Consider the following 20,858-nt stretch of genomic DNA (forward strand, 5'->3'; position numbering starts at 1 on the left):
GACCATTTTGCTTTCCCACTGCAATGAATGAGAGTCCCCATAGCTCCACTTCCTTACTGGAATTTGGTGTTCTCGGTGTTTTAGATTTTGACCCTTCTGACAGGTGTGGAGTGGTATTTCATTGTTCTTTTAATTTGCAGTTCCTCAGTGACCTATGATGTTGATCATCTTTCCAGATGCTATTTGCCATCTCTGTACCTGCTTTTGTGAGGTGTCTGCTAAGGTTTTTTGCTCGCTTCTTAATCGAGTTGTTCATTTTCTTCTTATTGAGTTTTCAGAGTTCTTTGTATCTTCAGGTGTGTCTTTTGTAAATATTTTCTCCCAGTCTGTGGCTTGTCTTCTCATTCTCTTGGTACTGTTTTCTACAGAGCAGAAGTGTTTAATTTCCATGAAATCCAGGTAATCCACTGTTTGTTTCATGGATCATGCCTTTGGTGTTGCATCTAATAGCCAAGGTCATCTAGGTTTTCTCCTATGTTATGTTCTAGGAGTTTTACACTTTTGCATATTGCATTTAGGTCTATGATCCATTTTTTAATTGAAATAAAATTAACATACAGTGTTATATTAGTTTCAGGTGTATGACATTTATCCAACAATTCTCTACATTACTCAGCACTCACCAGGACAAGTGTAATTCCCATCTGTCACCATACAACGTTATTACAGTATTATTGACTATATTCCCTATGCCGTACTTTTCATCTCTGTGCCTTATTTATTTTGGCCTATGATCCATTGTGAATTATTTTGTGAAGGCTGTGGGATCTGTGTCTAGATTTTTTTTTTTTTTTTTTTTGCTTGTGGAGTGTTTACATTTTCACAAACATTTTAGTTTTGGCAAGTCTGCAGTTACTTTTAATGTGCAATCTCATCATTTCTTTTATAACCAGCTGTTAAGTATATTTTTAGCCAATTATCAGTTATTCATCTTAATAAGATTTGCAAAATAACTGACAGTAGAAATCACTTATACTTGACTTTAAAGTAAATATACATCCTTTTTATGCTTTTTGTTCATATTCTTCTACTGGTAGTAGGAGATAAAGGTGGTTCTGAATCCAACCAATTCATTCTTTTTTTTATAAAAATTTTTAAATGATTTATTTATTTTTGAGAGACAGAGAGAGAGACAGAGAATGTGTGCAAGCAGGTGAGGGGCAGAGAGAGAGGAAGACACAGAATCCACAGCAGGCTCCAGGCTCTGAGCTGTCAGCACAGAGCCCAATGCGGGGCTCGAACTCACAAACTGTGAGATCATGACCTGAGCCAAAGTCGGACACTTAACCGACTTAGCCACCCAGGCACCCCCCTCAACCAATTTATTCTTGAAGCAGATATTTGCATGTGATATATTTCAGGTATGCTGCTAGGACCTTAATGCTATCTTCCCTCATTTAACCCTCATAGGGCTCATAGGTTAGGGACCAGCTATGGTGGGTTTGTTTCTTACAACTCCACTAGAGAATCAGTATTATTCCCACTCTATAAATGAAGAAACTTAGACTCAGAAAGGTTATTTGCCCAAGATCACACAGTAATAAATAGTGAGGCTCTTGGTCACACTTAAGAGCCCCAGAATACCAATTTCTAGCACAGTGATTTTAACATGAAGTAATAAAAATGAGGGGTGGGGGAAATCAACTTGACTTTCAAAGACCTTTGATTCTAAATAATACTATCTGTCTTTTGGAGCTGGTTACAGCACATTTATCATCCATTCTAATCTTTGGAATACTTTTCACATTCTTTTCAAGAAATGCACCACTATGGAGGCTCTGTATAATCCTACATATTGAATTATATTTTAATTATACAATGAGCTGTTAAATCAGACTGCCTGAACAAGTAACCTCTATTGCAAGCCTTAATTTCTTCACCTGTAAAGTGGAAATAACAATATCTACCTCAGGGTTATTATTAGAATTAAATGAGATAATTCGTGTAAAGTGGTTCTAAAGTTACAAAGTTCCTGACTCTAAGGAAATGCTCAGGAAATATTAGGTGTGAGAGAGGGAGAAAGGTGCATGGTACTGGGGTAATATTGGTAAGCCCTGACAAATTACTCAGTCAACACTCTAAATTAAATTGACAAATTGTTAGTTATACAGTTGTCTTGATGTAATAATATCAAAGAAAAATAATATATAAATAAAAGGCAAATGTTAATTTACCTCAGTTATGTTGTCTGTAACCTAGAAGGAATGTGGATATATTAATTAAATTTGCTAGCTGTGCATGATGGTTCTATTTTAAAATCTTTTGAGAAAAGGAGACAAGTATTATAAAGCAGATTCTTTAGCTGAATCTGATTATAAAATCCGAAGGCTTTTATAATAACTATAATAACTCTGAATATAATTTTATATAACTCTGAATCCAGAGTTTAGCTAATGTAAATTCAGCATCCATAGAGAAAGAGGAGGGGAGTAGACAAGATTACCTTTTTTATGCTGGGAATATACAGTCATACATCGTGGACTTGGGCCGTCTCCAGAAACTTTTTTTTGTTTTTTGTTTTTTGGGGGTTTTTATAGCTGACAGCATTTTGAAACAGAGAAAGGCCTTTGTAGGCATAAGTAGTTCATTTCTATTGGGAAGAAGATTTAAGGAGCAAAGGTCCTTGGGATTAAGCACATTGTAGTAAAAAAAGTCATTTCATAGTGGGAGTTACAGATAGCAACCAAGCCAGTACAAAATGAAAGCGGCCATTATACATAGGCAATCAAGAAAATAGGAACAAAAGTTCTATTACTTTAACCATATCTCAAAGTTAAATGATGTAGAAAAACCCAAGTACTAAGGCTCCAGGTGAAATTTTGTGAAAGAAGATGCAGAATTTGTACAGAGTTGTTTGTATTTCTAAAAATAAAATTTTTACAAATTTTTTAAATTGTTTTCAAAAATGTTTAATTCGTATCATTTTCTTTTAGAAAATTATTAGATGAAATCAATACGAATTGTCATATTGATTTTTCAAATAACCCACTTTGTGGTTATAATGCAATCTATATAAAAAACATTGAAAAAGGACAGGAAATAAAAAATCATTAGTAATTTCATACCCTACAGAGAATCATCATTAATCCTTTTGTCTATACCTATATTACACTTTTCTCAAGAATGGAAAAATTTATTTGATTTTTCATTAGGAGTCTTTCATGAGTGAATAATCCAATAGTTATATATTTTCTAAGTCCACTGTTATCTCCTTAGGTTAAAGGAAGTGAAACTGTTAAGTATTTTTTTATAATTTACAAACAAGAAATTGCATAGTTCTTATTTGTTAATTTTGATGAATTTTCAAAATCGTACATACTCATGTAAACACCACCAAAACAAGACCTAGAACATTTACATCACCCCCAAAAGTTCCCTCATGCCCCTTTCAAACAGTTCCCTCCCCCAGATCATTGTGAATTTTGTCAGCTCAAGTGTGTCTTGATAACATCTTTGCTAGATTGCATTCCAGAAGGTTAAATCATTTATACCTGTACCAGTAATGTATGAAGTGGCTGGTTTCTCCTTATGCTAAGTATCACATATGTGTATGTTGTAATATATCATAGGTAACAGATATAGATACATTAATCTTTGCCAATTTCTACTTTGTATTATTTTGTATTTCTTTGTTTACTGATGAAGTTCAACTTTTAAAAATGTGTTAACTGGCCATTTATATTTCATCATTCTTGTGGTGGTAGTTATTAAGTGTATAAGGCTTTTTTTTTTATTAAGTGTATAGTCTAATATGATTATATATTTCTTACTGCTTTGCAAAAGCTCTTTAATATTAAGGAATTTGGGGCACCTAGGTGGCTCAGTCAGTAGACCGTCCAACAATGGCTCAGGTAATGATCTTGTAGTTCGTGGGTTCGAGCCCCGCGTCGGGCTCTGTGCTAACAGCTCAGAGCCTGGAGTCTGCTTCAGATTCTGTGTCTCCCTCTCTCTTTGCCCCTCCCCCCACTCATGCTCACTCGCTCTCTCTCAAAAATAAACATTAAAAAAATTAAAAATATTAAGGATATTATTTTTTGTTTTAAATATTTTTACTAGTTTGTCATTACCTAACAATTTGTTTGTGAGGGGTTTGCTTTGTTTTGTTTTGGCTTTGTTTTTAACATGGAGTTTTAAATGTGTATTTATAACTCTGCCAATCTTGCTCTTCATGTTTTTGGCCCAGCATCATTCTTTAAATTTTTATAATCCCAGGATTATATAAATACCTAGTTATATCTTTCTCTAGTATTTTTGTGGTTTTATTTTCATTTTTAATTTAAATCTTTAATCTACCTGGAAATTATTATTTGGTGTATTATATTAGGTTACTCTTATAACTTTTTTTTTTTTGTATATTACTAACTTCCACAAGTGAATAATCCTTTGTTTTTCCCCACTGATATTACACATGTCCTTTATCATATACTAAGGGCTTAGAAATATTTTTGGGTCAGTTTCATCATTTTACAAGGATTTTTCTGTCTATTCCTGTGTCAGTACCTCACTGCTAAATTATTACAGCCATATAATACTATTTAATATCTGGTAAGCAAGTTGGATCTCTATTGTTCAACACATATTTTTACTTTAAAAGTTTAAGCAACTGGATAATGTGCTCCATTTGTATTTTCTTTGAGTAAACCACACCTGGAAAAATCTTAGACAATTGAACATGGAATCAATAAAAAGGCCCCATTATTTAACAGGTGGCCACTACCTGAATTGAGACCCTAGTGCCAAGAAGGAAATAATCAGTCTTTAGACAAACTCCCTACCTTCAAAGTAATGGAAAAGATTGCATGTGGAAAATAAGTAGCATGAGGAATAAAAAAGAACAAAATTTAGGATATTTCGTTGCCAATTTATGGTATAGGTTATTAAATGTTTTTATGAGAGGTTTGATCAGAATTTTTTCCATTTCCCTGGTACTAAAAAAAAAAAAGCACAAAGGATTAACAAAATCATACAGTAGATAACATCTCACTTTTATTTTACATGATGGTAATCCCCAGGACATCTAGGACTGCTGTATATAAATGCAAGCCACAAAATATTCTTCCAGAGACATTCATTAATAATCTTTCTACTACCTACCATTTTGAATTATTAACATCCCTTTTCCTCTCTGGTATTAATGCAGATAATCAAGTTAAATGTAACAATAATGTTCTGTTCTTTGTGTGCAGATAATTCAATCAGCCACGATATATAAAATGTTGGGCTTGAGCTGTTTTTTTAGTAGAAATAAAAGTTGTAAGAAGAAGCTAACTTTTACTAACATTTACAAAATATTAATCTTTTTTAACCTAGAAGCTAAATGGTATTAAATTATATGGGAAGAATCTGAAGCAGAGAAAGGTTAAGTAACTTGGGTCAAGATCTCAGAGCTAGAAAGTGGTAGATCTCAGAAATAGCTAATCATGCTTGGCTCAGTAGTTGTCTTTTTTTGTGTGATTTTATACTGCAATAGTTTCTCGAGCTAGCCTACATATTTTTCACATTTGCTTATAAAGCAGTGTCATTGTTTATTGCTGTAGTAATAAGGCCAAACAAGTGACTTCAGCATTTTATTATAAATTTTTGGTCAAAAATTGTCCAGCTCCCTTTAAATCACAGCAGATATTAAGTCCATGTCCCTAATATTATAATCCCTTTAATTTGAAAAATTAAAATGCAGACAGTTGTTTAAAAGTTTAACTTGAATAAGAAGTTCTTGCCACATTTACCCAGAATTTTCCATGGGAATATACAGGAGAGTGGTTATGAATATGGGATTTGGAATCAGACCTGATTTGAATTTATTAGCTGTGTGATTTCAGACAAATTGTATAACCTGTCTCATCCTGTTGCTTAAACTGTAGTCTGAGGATAGTAAATAGTACCTTTCTGATAGGTTAGTTTGTAGATTACATGAAATACTTTTTTTAAAGGATTTAACAGGGTGTCAGTGCTCAGTAAAGGTTTTGTTGTTCTCATTTTTGATGTTCTCATTGATATTTTTGAAAACTAATTTCTCTGTACTTGTCAGTAGATCTACCAAGATGATGATTAGAATTTATACCATTTCTATGTTTGACAGGTTTTTTTGTTTGTTTGTTTTTACGTTTTCTTAATTAACCCATAATAAGTTGCAATGGTTAACTTCAGTTTCTATCATGATTCTTTCTAGGATAAAATAAATTTGAGATTTGATATTTTTATGGTAGACAGTAATGCCTCATTAATGAAATATTGTTGTTGTTTTTTTTCCTTGAGACTGCTGCTAAAATGGCAGAAGGGATATCAACTATAAATAAAATTTTAATATAAACTTTAGAGAGCACAAAATTATAAACTCAGTGTAAGGTAAATGTTTTTCTTCTGTTTCTCTCTCTTAGCCAAGTTCTAAGATAGTGATAAAATGAAGCAAGAAGAAATATGATTATAGACCCGATTGCCTAATTGGTGTTCATTTTATAAAGGACTATAAATAATGCTGCAGAAGACCAATGAGGTTCTTTATAAATAGGACCTTGTCAGAATTGCTGACCCTGGAAAGGCAGTTATTTTCATTCTAAGCCCTCTGTCCAGTCCCTGAAGTCACCTCTTTTTCTCCCTTTTACTTCTGAATAAAGAAAGCTCTGCTGTATTTACTCTGCTTTCATACAGTTTGACCTGAAATAAGTTTCTATCACATTAGGTAAGCTTGCTTTGTTCGTGGATTTGTTGAGAGAGACGGGCAGATAGCCATGTACCCCAGCTGCTTACCAGGCCTTTTGGACTGGGAACCCCATCTTCCCAAGTTGTTTTGTTAGTTCACCAGGCACAGATTAAATGTTATTGGCTGAGCAGTTGGTTAAACCCCAGGGCAGGTGTAAGAATGCGTATTACAGATTTATTCTGGAAAGCCTCTTAAATCTTTCCACCTGTGCCCTACTGAGAATGTGAAGCATATTAGATAGGCAAGAAAGCTGAGAAACTATTCCCATGTTGCTGAAGATATTTTGAAAATTACATCTTTTCACTTTTGCTCCAACAATACTCAATATTTATTCAAGACACTCTATAATATGAGGATTATTTTTTTCTTTTTAACTGGGGAAAACAAAAAGTTTTTTTAAGAGGTGGCTTTTCAAAACCCCAAAGCAAAGGAGAAATATTAACATTTATTCAAAATTTAGAAGAAAAGAAGTTTTCCCATGTTAATGATGAACAGTAAAAGAAATTCCACTAGTTTTTATCTTTGTTTTCTTTTCCATAGGCCAGTGGCTTGCTTGGTTTACCTAATGTTCTATTTTCCTATAGTGATTTTCATTTGTTTCAAATATTTCAATGTTTTTCTTTTATTGTTTTGTTACTATTGTCCTGCTGTCAATTTTTAAATTTCTTCTAAGTTTTGGCCATTTCTGTCTGCATTTTTCTCTGCTTCCTTTAAGTCACTGTTTCTGTTTCCCATTTTGACTCTTCTCTTATCCTTTTTCTCTTTGATTTCATTCCCTTATTTAGCCTCTTCTGTTTCTCAGTCATCTCTGTCCTGTGCTGACCTGCTCTGCCGGACATGAAGAATCCCAGTGACCTCATTTTCCTGGACTTTTTAAAATATACTTTGATCTCTGGCCTCATTCATGTTTTGTCTGTCTGTCTGTCTCATCATATGAATTACTGTCACTTCTACTATCTAATTCGTGTTGAAAAAGATCCACACTATTTTCATATATAGTGATACTTTAATGCTTTAATATCTTAATTCCTTAAGAAGCTTTGAACATTTGTAAAAAGAGAACCCTAAGTTACCTGTAATTATTGATAGAGAAAAGTTCTAAAATTAAAAGTTTATAAGACATTTACCTAAATATTACATTTTGATAGGTAAAATATTATCAAAATGAAAGAATCCTCCATTTAATGTTTGAAAATATATTCTAGATCTCATATGAAAATGTCAAAATGTTCAAACAAAATTGTCACTTACATTTTAGGCAGTATCAAAAGTTAGCAGAGAATCATAGAAAAAAATAGTTGTAATATTGGGGTTGATAATGTCATCTCTATATAGCTACTTTTGATTAATTCATTTGGAATAAATCTAAAAGTTATGATTTTCATATTAGATATACTTTCTTTAAACTTTAATAAGTATCAAATGTTTAACATAGTTACCCAGATTCTACAGAAATTATTTTGATTTTTATTTTTCATTAGCAGCAAAAGACCCTTAAAAGTATCTGTCATATTTAGGTTTCCAAAGTTTTTAGGCTATGAACTGGGAAGCAGGCTTCAGTTTGATAAATAAATTCAATAGCTTCTCTTTAGTTACTTAATTGTAAAATGGAATGGAGGAAACCAAGTTATCTGCAGATATAGAAAATCCAAAGTTATCTGTCTAAAGTTCTAAGACTTCAAGTATTGTGGCCAGAAACAAAATAAATACACAAAGATCAATATCAGTTCATCAGCTGCTGTGAAATTATCACTTAGAAAACATTTTTTTAATTGAGAAAACTCAACCTGTTATACAGATAAAGAGATAGGTATACCATGTTTCTAGAATGCTTAATTTTTAACAAAAAACAAATTATCTCAAGATTATTTTATAAACCTAATATAATACAAATAAAATACCAGTTGAAGGAGGGGAGAAGAGATGCAAGCAAAAATAACCCAGAAATGTTTTAATAAAAAGAGTAGGAAAGCACAACTTCTCACTCCTTAGGTGTGGGCTATGCATACTGAATTCCCTCCAAAGAGTACCACATGGAAAGCAAGGGGGGAAAGTAACTTTAGAGTGGAAAACACTGGCAAGCACTCAGTGAGGTGATCAAGGTTAACATCAACATCATAGATCACTTTGATAGCATTTGCCCTTGATATGATGTAATGAAAATTCCACTTTACATTGTGGTCTTTCTCCCAATAGCCTGTAAGCCCACTCTTACCCTGAGAAAAACATCAGATAAATCCCTTTAGTGTAGGCATCGTACAAAATACCCAACCAGTACTCCTCTAAACTGTCAAAGTGATCAAGACAAGGAAATTCTGAGAAATTGCCATAGCCAAGAATAGCCTATGGAAACATGACAACCCAAATGTAATGTGATATCCTGAATGGGATCCTGCAACAAAAAAAAAGGACATTAGGTAAAAGCTAAGTGTATTAGTCTCCTAGAGCTACCATAACACAATACCACAGACTAGGTTACTTAAACAACAGAAATTTATTTTCTCACAGTTTTAGAGGCTAGAAGTCTAAGATGAAAGTGTCAGCAGGGTTGATTTCTAGTGAGACTTCTTTCCTTGGCTTGCAGATGGCCCACCTTTATGACCTCATTTGATATTTTTTAATTGAGGTATAATTAGCATATGAGTTTCAGATATACTACATAATTATTCAATATTTGTATGTGTTGCAAAATGACATTTTATGTTAATCATATCTGTAAAGACGATATCTACAAATATAGTCATATTGGGAATTGGGTCTTCAACTTACGAATTCTGGGGAAACACTTTAGTCCATAACACTAAGGAAATATAAATAAGCTATGGACTTATAATAATAAGTTATCAATATTGGTTCATTAAGTGTTACAAATGTACAATACTAACATGAGATGGTAATAATAGGAAAAATTGATTTGGGTGTATGAGAGAACTTTCTGTACTAACTGCTCAATTTTTCTGTAAGGCTAAACCTCTTGAAAAAATAATCTATTTAAAAAATATACTCTTTTTTAAAGAATAAGAAAGTAATGATCTTTCCCAGTCAGATGCCAAAATTATAATAATTAAACCAGTGGGTTGGGATACTGTACAAGGTGAATTATTCTAGAAATGAAGTTGGAACAACTAGGTAGCCACATGGAAAAAATAATTTAAGTAATTAGAACTTTATTTGACCCAGTATACTAAAAAAAAATTCTAAATTGATACAAGAATAACAAATGAAAAGAGAAATGTAAAGGTGCTATTAGAAAATATAGTGGATTTTTACATGGTATTAATGTGAAGAAAGACTTAAGCATAACTTTAAAGACAGAAGGAGACTGCTCATAATGACTGTATAAAAAAATTGTAAATTTCTATATGGAAGGGAGGACAGAGGGATGGATAGAAGAGGAAAGGAGATAGGTAGGTAAACCTAGACCAAAAAAAAAAAAAATTAAAGGATAAATGACAAACTAGAAAAGTTGTTTGCAATTTATGTGATGAATACGGATTTATATTCTTAACATAGTAAAAATTCTCACAAATCCATAAGGAAAAGATGAATATGCCACTTTTTTCCCATGAGCAAAGGATGCACACACATATGACAAAAGAAGAAATTCAAAAAGCCAAAAAATGGGGGGAGGGGATAAAAACAAAAGGTATTAGAGCAAAATGAGGCACTCTGCCAATGAGATTGTACACTGATAAATCCTCTGTGGAGGGAAGTTAGACCATTCATATGAAATACCTTAAATATGTACAAATCTTTGTCCCAAGAATTCTACTTCTAGGAATATATCCTAAGCATTAGTAAAGATTATTACAAATGATAGTAATATCTTAAACAAAAATGGGAAATTTATCCATCATAGAAAGCTTAAGGATTAGAGCTAGGGCATGACTAGATCAGAGAATTCAACCAGTGTCAGGAATCTCTCTCTCTCTCTCTCTCTCTCTCTCTCTCTCTCTCTCTCCCCCTCCCTCTGTTTTCTGTCTCCTGGTTCCATTTTCCTCTCACTTGGCCTCATCCAAGACTTCCCCTAGGGGTTGGCAAAGATGGCCTTCAGAAGTTCTAGGTTTACGTTATGTAGTCAACCCAGTAGTTCTAGAAAAAGTTCTTGAGCCAGTTGTGTTTAGCCTTTTCAAATTCAAATGCCCATGCCCTAAATGTAATTACTGGTTATTCTGGACAGGCCTATTCCATGCGTCCCCTCCCTGGGACAAGCACAAGGGGGTGTCATCCCACTCCAAATACATGGACTCATAGTGGGGAGGGAAGGGTCATTTCTGAAAGAAAAAGAATTATGCTACCAAAAGAAAGAAGGTTGAACCTGCCTCTCCTTCCCAAAATTACTACAAATAAGAAAATCCAAATATTTCTTATTCACATAGATATTATTCGCAGCATTCTGTTCATAAAGGTGAAAATATGAACAAACCTAAGAATCCTACAATACAGGGTTGATTGTAAATTATCTATAGGATCAAATACTAGAAAATGAATAAAATTACATAGAAGTATAATTATCCATGTAAAAAAGATGATCATGGTATAGTTGGGTATAAAAAGTATAAAATATATGCATTATGATCCCTTCAAATATATATACATATACACACATATATATAATACATACATCCATATATATGTATAGAGATGCATTAAAAAAGTACAGGAAGTGATGTACCTATATGTTTACACTAGTTACTGCTGAGCTATGGAATTACAGATGATTTTTGTTTGTCTTTTCTTTTTGCTTCTCAGGATTATGTTACTTTGCACAAAGGAAAAACACATAAAAATAGTCAATACATGCTAATCATGCCATGAAAGTTCTAAAAGTAAAATTTCTATAATTCTTTGATTCTTTAAACAGTTTCTACCCGTCAAATGGCATGTAGTCTAGGACAGACAGGATATATTTTTAAATATATATAAGCCAGGGCACCTGGGTGGCTCAGTCGATTAAGTGTTCTGACTTCGGCTCACGTCATGATCTTGCTGTTCGTGAGCTCAAGCCCTGTGCTGACAGCTCGGAGCCTGGAGCCTGCTTTGGATTCTGTGTCTCCCTCTCTCTCTGCCCCTCCCCTACTCATGCTCTGTCCTTTTCTCTCTCAAAAATAAATAAACATTAAAAAAAAATGTAAATATATATAGGCCTCCAAAGTTAGGCAAGATCAAATAAGTTCTTGTGTATGATGATATAAATGAAAACACTTTGAAAAAGTCTATGAAGCATAACAGAGTGTTATAAAAATGATAACTTTATACAAGCACACTTTGTATGTAATACATACATACAAAATACAAAATAAATTGACATGAAAGTAAGTGTTGGACTTACTGGAGGAATGATGTTTGAATCTCATTCTAATTATGTGAGGTAATTAGGGTGCATATTACCATCTCCTCTTCACAGATGAAGAAATAGGCCTGAAAAGCAATGTGACTGTCCTCCAGTAACATTTAGCGACTGAATTATAACTCAAACCCAGGTCTTCCAACTGCAGTCCACAAAAGTTTCCACAGAAAGTGTCAGATAAATTCAAAAGTAAGAGCCAGCCCTGAATGAAACCCAGGGCAGTCAGAGAAGAATTTTAGGAGAAAACGGGAATTACACTGGGCTTTGAAAGGACAAGGGACACAGACCAATGGGAAGGGGGTGGTGGGGCATTCCAGAGAAGTGACATGGACAAAGAAAGCATGCTGCAGGCCATCTATGATACAGAACAGGGTGTGGTCCTTTCAGAGAATCAAATGTGGGCAAAACTTGAAAATTGTTTTGTCTTGCTGAAATTTTTCTTTAAAAACAAAAAGACTGTTTTTGCTTTTCAAATGCAAATCTCCTTTCCAGCTCTCCCCTCAAAAAAAAAAACAAACTTCAACCATATCAATTAAGTTCCCTATCTATAGTCCCGTAGAATGATAAACTTAAATAATAACCAGGAGTTATTTAGTTGGATTTCTTAAGAATTCTAATTTAACAGAGAAATAAGAACCTGTCAACACAGTACAGAAAAGACAAATTACGTGGATGACAACGTTTCGCAAAGAATGGCAAGGACTTTCAACCCAAGTGGAGGGAGGCTGAGGACAATATATGCATTTCCCCCCACCTCATACCTCAAAGACAAAGGGTACAAAAGACAAATGTAACCATTAGATAATTTAAGTGGTCATTTGAGAAAGTGTTGGATATTCATAGCACAGAGTTAGTAGTGGTGGAAATATTTTGTTTTAGATTTTTGAATATTAGCCTTTTCTCTGGTATTAATGAAGTTTGAAAGGAGAGTTACTAACCTAGAAAACTCAAGCGCTTAAAACCTAATAGCTAAGTAATTTGGAATTATGTGTTAATACTATCCAGGAGAATGGTGAACAAAACCAGAATTCTAGCCAAAGGTTTTAGAAGTGACTGGTTTCTCAGAAACATTTATTTATTCATCAGAAATTTATTGAAGGTGTTTTTCTTGCCAAGTATTGGTGACTGGTGCTAGTACAAAGGCCCATAAAACAGAGCCAAGTGCACTCTAGTGAGGGAGCCTAAACTAGAGAGCTGTACAGAAGAGGGCCTAACCCCACGGAAAAAGAGGAGAGGCCAGGAGAGAAATCCGGGGTGACACCTCAGCCAGTATGAGGGAGAGAAGGGTTATCACCATAGAGAGGCAGTAAACAGGCTGGACACAGGCCCTGTTCAGGAAACTGCAAGCAATTCAGGATGCCTGGGATATAAATGTGATGGGGCGAGTGACAAAGGAACTTGAAGAGGGAAGCAAAAGCCAAATCATAGAGGCCACATAAGAAATATAGGTTTCGTTGTGCAGACAATGGGGAGCAGTGAAGGATTTAAAACAGGAGAGTTTTCATGGCTAGATTTACATTTTTGAAAAAATATATATATATACACATATATATGTAACAGAAAAGACCTGGATACCATCATCAAGCACAAGGCATGCCTTAGTAATTAGATGCCTGAGAGGAGACTGCCAGACCTCTACCCTTATAGGGTCAGGCTGTGGGCCCTTGGCTGTACCCCTGTGGGACTTCCACCAGAATGGGGTGGCATCCCCATTGTAGGAAGTATAAGGAGAAACTGAGGCTGAGATAAAATTTACAGTGAATTTTAATTACCCCCCCCTTTTTTTTAAACAAGTGTTCATCTAAAAGAGAGGTGCCCAAAGAGGCTCCCACATTTTTGGAGCTTCTCTTTTGGAACTGCTTTAAAGGCCAGCCTGGGAGCTACACAAATAATTCTGGTCTCTTTACAATTGCATTTTTAGCATTTTCTTTATTCCAAAATAAGCACTACCCAGTCTGTGCAATGGGGGTGATAACCACATCTTTCTTGCCTACCCCATATAGTTACTACTATGAACATAATAGCAGACAACATGTGAAAGCTTTTCGTAGAGAGCTGTATCAATGGATCGTCTTATAATTGTTGCCTCACACTTTTCAGGCAATTCCAACATATACATTTGTTCTGGTATCTGTGTGTTCATCTCCTGAACAGACTGTTCACTTCAGGATGGCAGGGCCTGGGTCATATTTGGCTTTGTGTCACCAGTGTCTGACAGTGGGTCTCACACATAAAAAGTCCTCAAATGTTTGTTGAGTGAATAATTGAATCTAGCTTCTTGCCTTATCTTCAAACCATATATAAGAAATGGATAATACACTTGAGATTATTCAATTAATAGGCTCAGAGGCCACTTATGCTTCTTCAAGTATGTGAGTAGCTTGTCAATAGGAACTAGCAATTCATCTCTGAAGGGGCCAGAACAAATGGCTGATGAAATAAATCAGTGTGAAAATGTAAAGGTTCTTAAACTTTAGTGTTATAGTTTAAATTTGGCTGTGTTTTAAAATCACCAGGAAAAACTTTCAAATTACCAATGCTGGGGCCCCATCCGAGGACAGTTAAATCAATACTTCTGTAGGTGGAAGCCTGGCATAGTTTTTAAAGCTACTGAAGTGATTCTAATGTGCATCTGTGTTTGATGTAGTGCTCTAGAGAGACATTGCTTTAAAAAAAAAAAAAAATCTATCTAGGGGTGCCTGGGTGGCTCAGTTGGTTGAACATCTGACTGTGGCTCAGGTCATGATCTTGCAGTTGGTGAGTTTGAGCCCTGATTCAGGCTCTCCACTATCAGCGAGAGCCCTGCTTTGGATCCTCTGTCCTCTCTCTCTCTGCCCCTCCCCCGTGTGTGTGTGTGTGCACTCACACATTCTCTCTCTCTCCCTCCCCTCTGCCCCCCCACACACAAACAAACTTTAAAAAAAAAATCTAATGGGCTAAATGGGTGATGGATAGTAAGGAGGGGACTTATTGGGATAAGCACTCGCTGTTATATGTAAGTGATGAATCACTAAATTCTACTCCTAAAACCATTATTATACTATATGTTAACTAACTTGGATTTAAATAAAATTTTTAAAAAGCTAAAAAAAATACAAAGAATCTAGGGGCGCCTGCCTGGCTCAGTTGGTGGGGTATGTGACTCTTGATCTCCGGGTCATGATTTTAAGCCCCACACTGGATGTAGAGTTTACTTAATAAAAAATAAAAAATAAACTATCTAGTTTTACATTAGGGACCAAAGTCAATGGAAAAGAACATAAGGCATGCTCCCACTGCAGTCTATGAGCAGGAACAAATAAAACTAGCTGTCACTGGTAGGAGCACAGTGGAAAAGCAGCAATCAGTATGTGCTAAACTATGAGAGGTCATGAAAAGGTGGGCTTGTGCTGAGCCTGAGACTTTCTGCAGAGGCTGTTAGACATTTTAGAAGTTTGTCACAGAAATAAAAGACATTCCCTGCCCACAAAAGGAGGTCAAGTGTTAGTTTAGCAAACCAGCTAGTACCAGCCAGCAGGCCTGGCCAGTACAAAGGATCTGAAGGCTTTGCTTTACAACACAAATCACCATTCTCAGCACAGGGAATACAGCTGTGAACAAGACTCATACTGTCTCAAATAACTGACAGTCTGTTCACAATTAAGTCAACAGCCAATTACAAAAGAGTAATTTATGAAAGAAATGAAATGAGGTTGGTGAGATAGGAAGATGCAGTTGTTACAGAGTTTTAAGGGTCCAGCCGAGTTGTTCAGTCTAACACAATAGCTAATAATTCCTGGTCAAAAAATGCTATGAAAGAAATGTATAAGAAAGATTATTTTATGGGGCACTGGGGTGGCTCAGGGGGTTGGGCATCCAACTTCAGCTCAGGTCATGATCTCACATTCGTGAATTCAAGCCCCGCATTGGGCTCTATGCCGACAGCTAAGAGCTTGGATCCTGCTTTGAATTCTGTGTCTCCCTCTCTCTCTACCCCTCCCCTGCTCATTCTCTCTCTCTCTCTCTCTCTCTCTCTCTCTCTCTCTGTCTGTCTCAAAGATAAATAAACATTTAAAAAAAGAGAGAGAGAAAAAGAAAGATTATTTTAGGGGCAACAGGCTGGCTCAGTTTGTAGAACATGTGACTCTTGATGTTGGGGTCACGAGTTCAAGTCCCACGTTGGGTATGGAGCCTACTTAATTTTAAAACAACATTTTTTTTTTTAAGAAAGACTATTTTAGAACTTTTGGAGGTTGAAAGAGACATAGTACAGATGTAGAACAGTTAGAACACCTACAAAAGTCTAAGAGTCGAGTGGAAATGGGAAATGAGTGGTTTATAAAATTTCCAGTGAAAAAGATAACAGCTTACATTACATAAGCATAAATAACGTAATTGCATTTTTGTCAGAAACAAATTAGTACTGGAATTCTATATTGTACTTACTGTATGTTTGAGACTAAGTACCTCTCTTGTGTTCTCCATTAATATTAATTGCTGTCATAAATCTTCATGTGTTTCACAACTGTGGGAGAACTTCTAAAACTGGATGTCAAATTAGTGAGATTACTAAAGGTCCAGGTCTTTTTCAAACAATCGGTTGTTTGCTTTTGTTTATAATTTCATACAATCCCATATGAAAAAAAAATTATTCTGTCAAACAACCTCTATGAAAATGGTAAGCCTCTATATTTCTGTAACACACTAAAGTCAATGTTGTTTTTTTTTTTAAGTTTGTTTATTTATTTTGAGAGACAGACAGCATAAGCAGGGGAGGGGCAGAGAGAGAGCGGAAAAGAGAATCTCAAGCAGGCTCCCTGATCTCAGCAAAGAGCCCGACATGGGGCTTAATCTCATAAACCATTAGATTATGACCTGAGCCAAAATCAAGAGTCAGACGCTTAATCACCTGAGCCACCCAGGCACCCCAAGCCAGTGTTCTTATTTGAGAATCTGAGCTTATGTAAATCTTTTTATTAGTCAGAACTAAATTTTGTGTCTTTGCCTTCAAGTGAACAAGTTTTAAAATGTTCAAATGTAAATGATCAGCATGCAATTAATTCCAAAAAATTCACTGCTCTTGTTTGGTCAGTTCCATAACCAGCCGCAGAGTAAATAGTACTGAGTTATTGGGACATACAAAATTGTAAATGACCAGACCCTTATGTACTTGAGTTAAGTCTGTATTATAAGTCTGCATGTGTATTCTCACAGGAGACTGTAAAATGTGGGCATGCTTTCAATTCCTGCAGTCTGTGATTTATGGAGGCACATAGGTCAGGAGTTTATTATGCTGAAAATCATAATAACTGTTTTGTTTTGCTTTTTAAAATGAAGTGACCAAAGCATGTTGAAAGATAAATGGGTGAACCATTTTGATTATGCTTTTATTTCTATTAAAGATTAAATATTATTGCTGAGTAACCAGCCATGCTAAGTATTATGATATTAAAGCTGAAGTAGTTTGTAAGCTGAGAGCCCTTTCTTTCCTCTGGGTTTAGGTTTGTTATTAATCAAAATGTTGGACTTGTTTAGTGCAGTGGTGTATGAAACAAACAGTTGAAAAAGACAGCTACTTTAATTTACGGCTTTCTGTTTTTTTTCAAATTTGTAGGAAAATCTGTTCCTCTTTGTGGACTTTGTGCTGTTGTTCACATGTCTAGAGTTCATTTCTTATACCAGAGCCAACTAAATCCAATAGTTGCAAGATACTCTCGTGGGATAGAAAGGAGGAAGGTGCCTATATGGTTTTAATTGACAAGTTCTGGCAAAGCCATTTTTGAAATGTGGACAGTCTCTAATAGAAATGGATATTACAAAAAATCCATCTGTGTTTTTGGGCAGAGAGACCAATAATTTTAGAAATAGAAATATATATATATATGTATATATATATATATATACATATATATATATACATATATATATATATATACACACACACACACATATATATATATATATATTAATAAGTTAACTAAAGACAGTGGTTTTTGTTTTTCACTATCAATATGGGAGTATTGAATGAAATTGTTTTAAAGGGCATGTTTTGAGCTACTTCCTGGTTTTGGCTTAGGTATCTATACAAGAATCACTTGCTAAGCACTTACTGAAATGCAGTGCAGGATCTGGACTCCCCATGATGTGTGGTAAAGGACCTTAAAAAGAACATCCTCCCACCTTTCTAAACTTGTTCCTCATCAGTGGAAGTACACTTAAAATTCCTAAGAAAGTATACTTTGGGGAATGCAGCACAAAATGTAAGAAGTATCTAAGAAAAAGGCCACCTCTCACTACCTGAAACAAAAGATTTAATTTATTACTTAACTAAGGAAGAGCTATGCTTTTAGGCACAGTCTCTGAGCTAAATGGGTTGCAAATCTTATATAGAGTTTTGGGGTCAGGGATTATTTAGTGGTTGACATCAGCCTCAGAAGCCCCATTACTCAGGAGAGACTGTCAGTGATTGGCTGGCTTTCAGAAATGTGTTTACTAGACTGAGTTGACCACCGATTGGCCAACCTTCAAAATCATAAGGCTGTCACTGATTAGTTGGCTTTCAGAGGTGTGTTTACTGAACTGAGTTGTCACTGGTCATTTAGGCCTATGCAAATCATTAATTTATTAAATCCAGTTTGTGTTTCAAACTGGGTCTAGTAGTCCCTTGTTACCATGAATGTAGAATGATGAGCCTTTTTCTACGAGTTGAGATTGTTTATTCTCAGAAGCTAATACTTAAATACTGTAGGAAATTGAAAGGACAGGAAAATCAAACTCTGAGGAATCCATTTAAATAAGCAATGATCCTATGATGCATTTTTTTTTTCGTATTTGTAACATCTGGGATTTTATTAGTTATCTCCAATTGAAGAGTTGTAATCAATACCTATGAATACCCTATTTTCCTCCTCCCACAAAGAATCTACAAATTTATCTTACTAAATTATATGATTATCTATGATAAAATTGGTGCTTTTTCTTTGTTACCTTAATTCAGAGCTCTTTTTTTCCATTTCTTCCATTAAATATATCTGCTCTTTTTTAATGAAGATAGAAACAACTTAAATTGGAAACAGGAAGCATGGGCTTCATTGTCACCACTCTTAAAATTTAACAGCATGGTTTTTCCACTGCAATTGCTATGGTAAGGAGATAACTATACTTTCTGATTTTCTTTTTGTTCTGTTTGGTTGTTGGTTGGGCTTTTTTGTGTGTGTGGATATAGCTGCCATACAGTATCACATTGGTTGGTTTTAGGTGTACGATATAGTGATTCAACTTCTCTATACATTGTACTATGCTCACCAGAAGTGTAGCTACCATCTGTCACCATGCAGCACTATTACAATACCATTGACTATATTCCCTTTGCTATACCTTTCATCCTGGTGACTTTTCATTCCATAACTGGAAGCTTATACATCCCATGTCCATACACCCATTTTGCCCATCCTCCCACCCTCCTCCCCTCTGGCAGCGGTAAGTTTGTTCTCTGCATGTATAGGTCTGATTTTGCTTGTTTATTGATTTGTTTTGTTTTTTAGATTCTACACCTAAGTGAGATTATGTGGTATTTGTTTTTGTCTGGCTCATTTCAGTTAGCATAACTGACCCTCTAGGTCCACTCATGACACACAACTTATGACACCTTTTCTAAATAAGGGTGTTTACTAAGGCAAGAGAAGTATAAGTCAGCAGTTCTGATGAATGATATGGCATGTTCATGTATTGAAATGAGTTATGAAATTTGATGTAAGTAGCATTATTAATAATGAAGTATAGAAATGTGAATGTGATTTACCTCATTTAGTAAGTTAAAGTATATTCTGCGTCATCTACATAATAATATCACTTGTACTAATTGCATTCCAGTAGTTTTTCTCATATAGAAGTGTTGGGAATGGTAGTTAAGACTCAACTTGTCACCCCTGGAGAACAGTAGCTACTGAACCCTCAGTAACTGCAGTATCACTAATCTCGTAACGTTTTATTTGCCACAAAATCTTTTCTTCAAAATCTGAATATATCCATGAGAGTTTGTCGCATAAGTAAACTTCACTCAGCATATGTGCTACTTGCAGGGAAAAGGGGTGGGGGATCTGTGCTATTACCTACTGCCCAAATCTCTGCTTATTTAGGGAAAAATAAATTAATGTAATATTTGGGTTTCATCGGAAAGTTACAATGGGTGTATGGGGAGTGTTAATCCTATAGGCAATTTAGCCCTATCAGCTGTGATAAAAGTGCTGAGTATGCCCATTTTTAAATTGCTTTTATAATGAGTAGGAAAAGCCTTAGAAGTTTTGTTAATATGTCAAAACTGAACTTTTCTCTTTCCAAATTCATTCAACTGCCTTGAAATCTGGTCTTTGACTTCCCTATTTATTTCTGACACCTCCTAATGGGGGCAGAGCTAATCACTTACATATTTCCCGGCTGCTAAGGATAGCCAGCTTATGACCACTTACGATTCAAGCACATGTTGATACCTTAAGACCAGTAAGCATTTGATAAAGTGGGAAAGCAGGATGGTTAAATTTGTTGTAATCAACAGTAAGAGGAGGAAATTAGTCCATGGAGCCATGCCAAAGCTTAGTTTCATTTTGCACGAAAAAAAATAATTTTTTTAACCCTGCAACTCCCCAGAAAAAGGATCATAACACCATTTGAACAAGAATTTTCTTAACACATTCCTGACTCTTGACCCCTTCAACTACTAAAAACAGGATCAGATAGGGCTGGTTTGTTAGGGGTTTTGCTCTGCAACCCTGCCCACTCTGGCTGAGTGTGCTCTTTAAAGGAAGCTGGCAGAATGTTCTCTTAGTTGAA

At 35.1% G+C, this 20,858-nt stretch overlaps 1 protein-coding gene across 1 annotated transcript in view; it reads left to right on the forward strand.

Annotated features, from left to right (window-relative positions):
• Positions 1-20,858, forward strand: part of CWC27 (CWC27 spliceosome associated cyclophilin) — a 191,420-nt gene that overhangs the window by 169,660 nt on the left and 902 nt on the right. The gene's annotated exons all lie outside the window — the stretch shown is intronic.

Source organism: Prionailurus viverrinus, chromosome A1 (genome assembly GCF_022837055.1).
Source record: "Prionailurus viverrinus isolate Anna chromosome A1, UM_Priviv_1.0, whole genome shotgun sequence".
Taxonomy (NCBI): domain Eukaryota; kingdom Metazoa; phylum Chordata; class Mammalia; order Carnivora; family Felidae; genus Prionailurus; species Prionailurus viverrinus.